Below are 8,479 nucleotides of genomic sequence, written 5' to 3' on the forward strand. Positions count from 1 at the left end.
AGTGCTGCTCCTGGCCAATGGGATGGGCCCCACAGGGGTTGGAAAGGCAGTGGCCCCAGATTTCCACCTGCTGCCCTGTACCCCCTCAGCCTCATGTCCCCAGTCAGGTGGAGGCCCCTGTGGTCGCTGATCTGCTCTGACACTTGCTCACCTGCCCACCCTGCTCTGACCTACCTGATCCCCACACGTGCCTGGTCACTTTGTTACCATCTTGAGAGGAGAGGTCCACATCCAACAGTGAGAGTCACAAATGTGAGCATGAGATGCACCCTCATCCCTTACTGACACTTCAAGAGAAGAGGCCTGTGGTGGGTGCCTGGGCCACTCTGGTATGAGCGTGAGGTGAGAAGGACCTCTAGCACCCACCACTGAGCATGCATCCCCTCAGGCCTCCATGAAATGTGGGCTGCTGCCAGAGGTGCCTGAGGCCCTGTCTGGAGCCTGAGGTCAGGTCTCAGAACCCTGGCCCAGGAAACAAAGAGGGGGAGGCAGAGGGAGGGGAGAGGTTGCAGGAGGAGGAGGAGGAGGAAAGAGGAATATTGGGAGGAAGGAAGGCAAGCCTGATGAGAGATATACGGAGGAGGAAAGGTGGATGCAGGAGGATGGAACAAGGAGGTGATTGATGGGACAAGGAGCACTGAAGACAGGAGTGTGAGGAGAAAAGGAAATGTTGATGGAGAGGGAGGGGGAGGATGAAGGAGGTGTATACAGAGGAGGGAGTGTAGGAGAACCAAGAAAGAGAGGGAGGAATGGGATGTGGATGAAAGAGAATGAAGGTGAGATGGAGAAGGGCTGAAGTGGAAGCTGCAGGTCCAGGCCAGCTCATAGCCCATGCTATTGGGACCCAGGAGCTGTTGCTTAAATGTGTGCCCATGTGAGTCCCTGGGTTGATGCGCAGACCCTGAAAAATATGGAAGCTGGGGAGCCCTGGGTGATCAATCGCTGGCCTGAGTCATGTCAAACCCCAGGGGCCTAGGGTCCACATGGCTGTCCTTGCTGGACCACTAAGATGGAAGGGGACAGCAGGAGTGGAGGAAGGTCAAAGCTGGGGGCCCAAGTGTTTCTGAGGGGCCTTGTGGCTGGATCCCTCACCTGCCAGGCTACAGCTTCTCCTGACATTTTCACTGCCAGGTGATAGCCCTGCCCCTGGAGAGGTTAAACTCCTTGATTATGCACTCATTGCTTACTGTGATCTCTGACCTGGGCCCTATTGCAGGTGGAATGGCAGTGGCCCACATGTTCAGTCTGCTGCCTGGCACTCACTTTTTTCTTGTCCCCAGGCAGTTGGAGGCCCTGTGGTCTCTGACCTGCTCTGACAGTCGCCCATCTTCTCCACCTCTCCTGCCCCATCCCTGGGTGCATTTCCACCAGAGGCACAGCTCCAGCAGTGAGAGGTCACAAAGGTAAGTGGGATGTGCACCCTCACCACATACAGACACTAGGAGACAGAGGCTACTAGTGGGAGCCTGGACCACTCTGGTCTGTAGCCAAAGTGACAAGGACCTCCAGCAACCACCACTGAGGGTGCAGCTTCCTCAGGACTCCATTGGGTGCCTTTGGCTGCCTGAGGTGCCAGAATCCCTGCGAGGAGGCCTGAGGTCAGAGCTCAGATCCCCGCTCAGAAAGGCAAGAAGGGGAAGAGGAGGAGGGGAGGGGATGACGGAGGAGGAGTTGGACATGCAAGGAAGCTGGATTGGGTGGAGAGATGGATGTAGGCAGTGGAGGGAGGTGGATGGGTGAATGTGTGTTGGAGGAGCAGTGGGTGAGGAGGAGGCACATGGAGGAGGACCATTGCAGAAGTGGACTGAGGAGACATGGGCCTAGGGAATGGGCAGAATGCAGCAGTAGGATGGTGGTGGATAAGCATGGAGGGAGGAGGAAGGTGGAGAAGTGATGGCTGGAGGTGGAGATTAGGGAGGCAAAGGAGGATGGGAGGCCTGGATGGAGGGACAAGGAGCAGCATGGGGGCAACTGGGGAGGAGGAGGTCTGCACTTAGGCAACTCTCCAGGGTGCACTCATCCCTCAAAACCTCTTCTTTAGCCTGAATCCTAGGTTTCCCATCCACCCTGCCTAAGATCAGAGATGCCAGCTAGGTGAGCACGTGTGGTCTGTGGGCTGGGGTGGGGACATAGAGCCTCCCTCAGTTCAGCATCCTGTCTGCCATCATTCCATGTGTCATCTGACTCAGAGACCCTGGCTGTGTTCCCCATTGGTGAGACCTTCTTTGTGTTGTCCCAGGACAGACGTGTCTCACCACGTGAGCAGGGAAAATGAGGTCTTCCCCCTGTGAATTGTTCCCAATATGAACCTCAGGATGGTCTCATAGCACAGAGGCCACCTTTGATCATCCTTTCCACAATCCTTTCCACCCACACCCCCACCCCCAATAGGCTGGCACTCTTCTCTGATTCATCAGCCAGAATCAGCTGAGAGTTGAGAAGAATGGAGCAGATGGGAGCCTCCTGTCCTAGAGACCTCTGGTCCCCACATCCCAGTCTGCATCGCCAGTGGGCACATCTGGTGTAGGGGCATGGTTAGAGAAGAGCTTAGTGGGCAGGAGCAAAGGGCTCTTCTTGGCTGGGTGAGCACCTGACATTATTTAAACCCATGCACCTTCCACTCCCAACTTCAGAGCCTCAGGGCCCAGGAGGTGGGGAATATGGTCAGAGCTTTTGTCGTTGCTAAAGTGTATGATGGAGAGGTTTTTAGGGTATTAGCAGAGCCATGCCACTATCACCACTCTTTCCACCTTTCACTCCTTCTTCAAAAAAATCTTTTACCATCAGACACCTTCCCTCGGCCCTCTCACAGTCCTGGGGACCGCTAACCTCTTCCTTTCTCCCTAGGCCTGGCTCTTCTGGACAGGGCAACTCCTCAGAAACTCATGACAGGCAGTCTCTGGGCCTGCTTTCTTTCCGGAGCATCATCTCTGTCCATGCTGCAGCACGTGGCCGTGTTTCACTCCCTCTCTGGTTGAATGATGTTCCACCACATCCTGGTCCTCTGGCCGCCTGTCCAAGGAAACTTAGATGGAGCCCAGCTTTTTGTTCTTGCAAGTAGCTGGGCTATGGACATACACATTTAGATGTCTGCATCCCTGTCTTCTTCTCTCTTGGGTTTATACCTGGGAGTGGCGCTGTTGGGTCATGTGGCAGCTCTTCATTTAACTTTTGGAGAAAGGGCTAGTTTTCTATAGACGTTGCACCACTTTACAATCGTGTCAGCCATATAAGAAGTTTCCAGCTCCTCCATGGCCTCATTTATCAGTGACATTCACTCCAGTGGGTGAGACGTTCGGCTCTCTGGTGGCTTTGATTTTCATCCCCCTGATGCTAACATTGAGCCATGTCTCCTGTGCCCATTGGGCCTGCTCTCTAAAGTTGGGTCGACTTTGGAGAAATATCTATACAGGCCCTCCACCCATTGTTTCCGTGGGCCGTTTCTATAGTGGAGATGGGAATTTGGCCATATTCTACATACCAGGCCCTTATCGGTCAGGTCATTCATTCTCATAGTTTTATGAATTGTGTGAGTTGCCTTTTTTTGGCAGTGTCATTTGAGGTGCAGCCGCTTTAATTTTAATCAAGTCCAAGGTAGCAATGTTTACTGTGGGGAGCCGAAAAAAGGCAGGGACTCAAAATAAGGACCTTGCCTGATGGCAAAAAAATAAAAAAAAAACCCTGAAGGCAGGTTCCTAACCAAGGAAGGGGGCTCAACTGAATGGTACAAGCTGAAGGTGGGCTTCTGGTCAGGAAAAAAGCTCACCTGAATGGTGCTGGTGGAAGGTGGACCGCTGGTGAAGATCAAAGCCTGCCTGCATGGTACAAGCCAAGGGCAGGCCTCAGGTTACATAGCTCTCATTTTGATGTTGATGGGGAAGAACTGGGGCTTTCCTGGGAAAACAATTTCCATGTTTGCACTGGAGAACATGGATTGTTTCTCGGGTGACCTAAGTCTTTCCTGCTCTTTTATTTGTTATTCAGTTTTCCTCAGCCTTTCCTGATTATTTTCTTATTATTCTTATTTTCCTGTGGTGATTTGTGATTTAACAAAGTCATAACAATAATATAATAAGAATTTCATCCTGAAAGACTTTTCCCTATTTTAATCCAACTTAGTTAAAACAGAGTGTTTATCTATTAACTAGTTATACAGTAATCTTTAGAGTTAGGATGTTAATGAGGTTCATAAAAGTTAGCCATATCTTATCCCAAAAAACCTAGCTGTGAGTTTTGTCTTTGATTTTAAAAGCTTTTAAGTGATAGCTAGTTTAGTGAAGTTGGTTTATATTTACTTACACTACCTCCCTGCCTTCAACGCTTTGAAGATAAGCACCAGTCTACAAACAAGGCTTGTGAATGCCAAATTCTTGTGTCTATGGCCTCTTCAAAGTACTAAGTTTAGTTAAGATAGAGATCTTAAAACATGATGTATAGCTGCTATACCATGTAATAGTTAACCAAGGTACTTTTAACACTGTGATGTAATCCATAGTGAAAAACTGTCTATATAATCAACCACTGTTGCCAGTAAAGTTTGAGCAGTCCAGCGCCCTGAAAGAAAGGACAAAGAGAATGTCTCCTTATGTACATTCGCTGACGCCGTGTCCCTCTCCAATGAGGAAAAAGTGTACACTCCATGGCTGCCGTAGCTGGCCTTCAACAACAGTTTACCTGTTGTTGGTGGGCTTTTGATGCCTAGGCAAAATGTGAGTCCCATGAGCCTGCAGGGCCTCCCCAGCTGGCAGCTGCCCTCCTCTCAGCACACCTGGGCCAGGAGTGCACCCCCTTGCACTGCAGGACAGCCATTGCTCTGGGTCTCTGGGCCCACTTCTCGGTCTCCCTCATCTCACTGTGACAGCATCTCCCAGGCTGCTGGGAGGGGTCTATTAAGCGGAAGTGTTAGGATGGATGTATGGGATGTCACCCACCCAGGCAGCACGGTTTTCTCCCCTCTGATCAGACAGACAGGGAGCTTCCAACAGGAGGTCACTTTAACCTGTTGGTTCTCTGGAGGACTTTCGTGCAGTGGCATATCAGGATTTTTTCTTGCAGCACCAGACACGGTGAGCCTCGAGACCCCACTGCCCCTGGAAGGAGCAGAAATAGTGGCCACGTTTGAGCAGGTGAGGCTTCAGAGGGAGCAAAGGCACTAGAAGCAGGCGCAGCCATGGCAGGGGTCAGAGCCAAGGAGAGACAGGGAGGCCTGGGTGGGACCAGAGCCAGGTTACCAAGTGAGGCCCAAGGGGGCATTGGCATCCACAGGAGCAGGGACATTCCCCAGGTGGGAATCCTAACAGCCCAAGTGCAGACCACAGCCTGAGGAGACAGGTGAAGCCCAGGTGGGGAATCACGGCTCTCAGGGCCAGGTATGTTTCTGGTAGGATCCAAGCCAAGGCTGAGCAGGTGAGGCCCACGTGGGGACCAGAGGCAGCTGGAGCAGGTGTGTCCCAGGCAGGATCAGAGCAGGTAGGAGCAGGTGAGTTGCCAGCAGCTCCTCTTGGGGCAGGGTCGTGTGCTGGGCCTGTCATCTGACATTCCTTGCCTCCCTCAGATGCTCTGCTCACACCCTCACCTTGGTGCCCCATCTGGGTTTCGGGGGCACTGGTCAGCGTCTCCAGTGGACCCATGGGATGATGTGGACCTCTCGCTCTACAAAGTCACAGCATAGGTTTTTCTGCTGTGAGTCATCTGGACACCCCCTCCCCTTCTCCCTCTCCCAATGGGGAGGGTTGCCATTTGTGGAATCATCTCTGGAGGCAGGACCCTTCAGCCTAGCTCAGGGCCTCCAGCCCTGATGGCCACTAGGGGCCAGGGTCCACACTAGGCTCATGATGAGAGAGCTCAGGGAGGTGGTACAGGCAGAACTGGGGGCTGGGCTGGCCTGGGCCTCAGTCCCATCGCCTCCACATCCACATTAGGGAGATCCCAGGGCATCTGTCCATCAGGGTCAGAGACTGCCCACCCATGTGAAGAGGGGCACTGCCAGGGGTTCTGCAGTCTTCTCCACAGCCAGCACCCTCCTGGGGCAGTCCACTGCTCTGGGTATCCCAGAATCAGATAGGGGGGGTTGGCAGGAGCAGGGATTTTTGGGCACCTGGTCCCCATGCTCTCCTTCTCTTGACTTGCAGTCAGGAGAAGCCTGGCCTCAGAACCCAGGGCCTCAGCATCCATGGTCCCAGCACCCACGAGGTGAGGGTGAGAGCCCGTTCACACTATGTGGGTAGGAGTTGAGAGGTGGCTGAGGGGTGGCTGTGGTTCCCTGCTGCCTGACCTCCGAGGAGACCAGGGGTCCTCAGGCTGTGAGTGGTCTGTGCCTTCACTGGTTCCTCTAAGATCACAGCCCTGAGCCAGGGCCACTTCAGGGAAGTGGGGAGCTTGACTAACACCACCATATCGCCTTCTCCAGCAAAGAGCCCAGGAGATCAGGCGAGCCTCTAAGTGGGTGAAGATGCTGTGAAATTGGAGTAAATACCAGGGCAGTCAAAAAGGAGAAAGCATAGGATCCTGACACTGAAGAGGGCTTGCCTGTATCCCCCGGGACTTCCCTGGCCACCCTAGCCATGGCACAGGGCAGGGCCAGCCATGACCACACCTCAGACTCTTCCTTGGGGGAGATGGGTACAAGTTCAGGCAGAGCCAGCCTCTTCTGAGCATCTTCTGGATGGGACTTCCTCCATCTCACCGTGGGGTGTCCCTTGCACCTGTCTTAGGGTACCTTCTTTCCCACAGATGCACTGGAGGGTCTATGAGGGGATCCCCCCACATGTAAGAGGAGAGACATGGTCTCTGCTGTTGGAGAAGGTGAAGGCAGACAATCAAGGGAAATACCAGGTATGGCTTCTCCATCTGTGCCTCTGGGAGCCCTCCCCTGTTCCCAGCTTTCCTAGTTCCTCCCAGGCTCACCTGCCCAGAAAGCCATGCCATGCCCACCTCCTTGCTCCCTGTAGCCTTGGCCCAGTGCAGACACTGGGTCCAGAGTTGCACAGGTGCCACCTGACATTACAATTAGACCTCCCAGATACCTGAGGGGGACTGAGTCACACAGCAAGGGACAGAAACCAACAGGACAGAGGAAGGAGACCCCCACAGAAACCACAGAAGATGACCACGCCAGATGAACACAGGTCTGACAGAAATGAGACAAGAAACTGGTCTCAACCCATTGATCCAGAGAGATCCCTGTCCCTGCCTAGTTCCCGCCACTCAGCCCCATCACCAAGGTGGGTAGCCCAGGTCCCGCTGCCCAGGAAGGGTGCTCTATGCGCCCAGGCTGAACTGCATCAGCAGGGTAAGTGTAGATGGAGTGAGAGTGGCAGGGACAGTGGCCATGGTTGTCCAAGTGGCATGAGGATGCATGGACCAAGAGGCCCAGAGCGTGATGCACACACACTGACACTGGGCCAAAAGTGCCAGCCTCACACGTGGTCTGCAAGCTCTCAAAAGGGCCTGAAAACCAGGCATGGGCTCCCCTTCTGGCCCTCTGCCTCACATAGCTTATGTGTGGTGGGACTCGGAGGGCTCAAGGGACAGAGGCCCAGTCACCCTCCCAGCCTCCCACTGCCCTGGGACACCCACACCTGGGAGTAGCATCCCAGGGGACAAGCCCAGGCCAGAAGCGGTGGCACTGTCATCATGGACTGCCTTGTGTGGGCTGAGGAGGGAACCTGGTGGCCTAGCCAGTGTGTTCCTATTGGGTGGGGGTTTAGGCCTTGCAGAAGCCATAGGCTGACCATTCACAGGTCCACATCCCCAATCCAGGGCTCCTGGATACAGACTGTGACCTCAGAACCATTGTGACCCTGCCTAGCTTGTGAAATAAGCAGAAGGTACGTTTCTTCAGAAAACACACATGCTGAGCCAGCAGCACCCACCCAACTGTGGCCAGTTGGTTAGCATTCTTTGCTTCTAATCCTCCACCCCTGGCTCCACCCACAGGGAACGAAGCAGCAGGCCAGGCTCTAGTCTCTGGACATCATGTTTATTGACGTGTATGTGAGCCACACCTTCCCAAATGATACTATGTTCTGGGAGTGCTACAGCATCAAGTGAGGCCACTGAACCACTGGTCCCAGGGCAGAGGGGCAGGGGGGTGGTGGCCAGGGTTCCAAGGGGAGGGGAGGCACAAGGGCGAGGGTGGGAGCTGAGGTGGCAAGAGTGGGGCCCGTCCAGGGCACCTTCCGGAGTGGGGGAACACAGGGCAGGATTGGCCCTGAGGGTGCTTGGCTGTGCCCTCAGGGATAAACAGGCCCCTGTGGGGAGGGGAGGGGCTCCAGGCAGCAGAAAGCAGGCTGGACTAGGACACAGGAGGATGGAGTGAGAGTCAGAGGGATCAAAACGGCACCTCATTTTGATGTTTTTCTACTTTCGACATTCGGCATCATTCATTAAAGTATAATGGAGCCCTCAATTCTATTACCCCATCCTACATTAGTGACCTTTGCCCCATCCAGGCTCCCACACTCACCACACACTTGAC

At 54.0% G+C, this 8,479-nt stretch overlaps 1 long non-coding RNA gene across 6 annotated transcripts in view; it reads left to right on the top strand.

The window, feature by feature from the left end:
- Nucleotides 1-8,479, top strand: part of LOC146404481 (uncharacterized) — a 63,257-nt gene that overhangs the window by 51,484 nt on the left and 3,294 nt on the right. For 2 of the 6 annotated variants that reach the window (XR_014840490.1, XR_014840492.1), the window contains 3 exons: nucleotides 1,281-1,403; nucleotides 5,056-5,126; nucleotides 6,733-6,834. This is a non-coding gene — a long non-coding RNA (uncharacterized LOC146404481). Of the gene's footprint in view, nucleotides 1-1,280; nucleotides 1,404-2,847; nucleotides 4,572-5,055; nucleotides 5,127-5,384; nucleotides 5,470-5,554; nucleotides 5,683-6,732; nucleotides 6,835-7,761; nucleotides 7,830-7,938; nucleotides 8,049-8,479 lie in introns of those variants that run through there. The other 4 variants (XR_014840494.1, XR_014840491.1, XR_014840489.1 and 1 more) reach the window with 3 other exon arrangements.

The sequence above is a fragment of the Sus scrofa genome, chromosome 3 (genome assembly GCF_054392235.1).
Source record: "Sus scrofa isolate SSC_HxYL_T2T_F1_AM1 chromosome 3, Sscrofa_HxYL_maternal_Yorkshire_Landrace_v2.0, whole genome shotgun sequence".
Lineage (NCBI taxonomy): Eukaryota > Metazoa > Chordata > Mammalia > Artiodactyla > Suidae > Sus > Sus scrofa.